This window comes from Carlito syrichta, unplaced genomic scaffold, assembly GCF_000164805.1.
Source record: "Carlito syrichta isolate Samal-C Ts95f unplaced genomic scaffold, Tarsius_syrichta-2.0.1 Scaffold124069, whole genome shotgun sequence".
Lineage (NCBI taxonomy): Eukaryota > Metazoa > Chordata > Mammalia > Primates > Tarsiidae > Carlito > Carlito syrichta.
In genome coordinates this window covers 72,641-75,301 of record NW_007068165.1, presented here as the reverse complement: position 1 = coordinate 75,301, position 2,661 = coordinate 72,641, and positions in this window count along the sequence as shown.

The window sequence follows — 2,661 nt, the reverse complement described above, 5'->3', positions numbered from 1 at the left end:
GCCTGCAGAAAGAAGAAACAATGACCAAGGACTTGGGTACCAGGGATATGCCCAGGATTGACTCTGACCTCTCAGCTCTGCCCACCCGTCCATACTCCCCTCAATGACATAGGGCTGAGCCGCGGAGTCATTTTCAGTTTTGCCAACAAGTGCAGAGCCAGCCTCATCACTGGACCCCCTCTGCAGAGGTCAGAGTCCCAGGACCTCTCACTCAGAGACCCCTACACCAGCTGGGGCAGCACCCCTTCAACAAGTGGTATAGAGCGCTCCTCTAAGCCAACTTGCATCGTTTCTACCTCATGCCCTTGTTCCCACAGCCATAGGGCTGGTAGCTGCTTCCTGCAATTGGCACCTCCCCGTATACTTCCTGCCTTTTCAGGTACTTGACAACTTTCTATCTAGTTACCGACTCTATCAAATTCTCTGTCTCCTCGCTGATACATCGGAAAACTACACCTTTAGTTCCTCTGCAATGCTGAGCACTGAAGGGACTACCTCCAGTCTAACCGGAAATCCTCCCCTGCAGTCAACCAGGAGCTTCCCACTCCCAATACTCAAAATTCGACCACTATGCGTGGGTTTTCTTCTCTGGAAATTGCAGGTGATTGTTCTGACCTTGCAGAAGGCTTATGATGAGTTAATATTCATGATAACACCTGGCAGGTAGCAGAGAAGTAACATTTCTTGAATTTATGTTATTTGTATTTTTGAGACGGCATCTCACTCTGTTGCCCAGGCTGAACAGTGCAGAAGGCCAGCTCACTGCAGCCTCAAACTTCCTGGCCTCAAGCAATCCTCCCACCTCAGCGTCCCGACTAGCTGGAACTACAGGCATTCACCTACCACACCCAGTTAAATTTTTAATATTTTATGTAGAAACAGGGTCTCACTACACTTCTCAGGTTGGTCTCAAACAATTCTCCTACCTCAGCCTCCCAAGTGCTGGGATTACAGCCCATTTCTTTAATTTAAATTCACTTTTCTGCTGGGTGCAGTGGTCCACACCTGCAATCCCATAACTTTGAGAGGCAGAGACAAGGGGACTCTCTGAGGCCCAGGGGTTCACGACCAGCCTGGGCAACTTGGCAATAAATCAAAAAATTATCCAGGCACAGTGGTACATGCCTGTGATTCCAGCTACTTGCAAGGCTGAGGCAGAAGGATCGCCTCAGCCCAACAGGTCAAGGCCACGGTGGCTGTGAGCATGCCACTATACTCCAGCCTGGGAAACCAGAGCAAGACTCCTACTCAAAAAAAAATCACTTTTCTGCTACATCTAAACTGCACTTGCCCAAATTAGCATTCATTAGCTACTCATGCCTAGTTTAATGACTCACTTCCACCTCCTGTAGTCAGTGACAACCACCAGTCACTGCAGCCCATGGAGGAGTTGGACCTCTCACCTAAACCACTGCCATAGCCTCCTAGCCACCTCCCGGCTCACCCTCCCACCCAGCCCAGGGTTAATCACTACTGTGCTCAAAACCTTCAAAGGAGCCGGGCTCCGTGGCTCAGCTTGTAATCCCGTGCCTTTGGGAGGCTGAGGTGAGTGGATTGCCTGAGCCCGCGGGTTCGAGACCCGCCTGGGCAGCGAGACCTCATCTCTACAATACATCAAAAATGAGCCGGTAGTGGTAGCACGCCCCTGTAGTTCCAGCTACTTGGAAGGCTGAGGCAGAAGGATCGCCGGAGCCCAGCAGGTCGAGGCTGCGGTGGCCGGGAGTGGCCACTGCACTCCAGTCTGGGCGGCAGAGTGAGACTCCAACTCAAAAAAAAAAAACCTTCAACAGCCCTCACAGAGAGCACAAAATTAGCCATGACATTCACACTACCCTCACCGTCCCACTCTCCCCACCCTATCCCACCCCTCAACCTGTTGAGCACAGTTCCCATGCTCTGGGCCCCAAAGCCCAGCCCTGTGCCCTGCACTTTCTCATCTCCACACCTCTGTGGACACTGTCGCCCTCCCACCTTGATCCCTTCCTGCTATGCCCAGACAAAATTAGTCCCCTCCTTTTCTGTGCTCTAAAGTCATTTTCTTTACAAGTCTGCCACTACATGTTTCATATCTATCTTACTTGGGTGAACGTGCCGTCTTTGAGGCTTTAAGCAAGCATTTCCTTCACCTGGTCAGTTCATCTGTGTGTCTCTTGTGCCAGGCACTATGGCAGGCGCCGGGTCAACAGCCCTAAACCGCGGGCTCCGACCCTCAAGGGCTCCCCGCCTCGCAGGGACTGACTGTGAACAAGGGCAGGTGATGACCAAGCCAGATGATGACCAAGGGTAAGTAATGGTCTTGGAAAAGCCAGGAGCTGTCTAGCCAGCACAGGAAAACAAGTTTCTGGAGACCCTGCATCAAGCCGAACCACTTGGTCTCAGCAAGTAGAGAGGGAGAGCACGTGTGACCTCATCGGACGTCGGGGTGGGCCGAGCGGCCCCACCGATGGGCAGAGGTCCTGAAGGTGAGGGCCCCCCCCTCGCCGCCCTCACCCAGCCCCCGGTTCTGGGGCGTCAGCATCACCTCCGCTCAGCCAGACACGCAAGCCCCCGCTGGCCGACGGCGTTCCCAGACCCGGCGCACCCACTCCGCCCCCAGGGCTCCCGCCCGCGGCCCCCGCGGCCCCCGCCTGGCGGTTCCCAACCCCAGCGCGAGCCCAAACG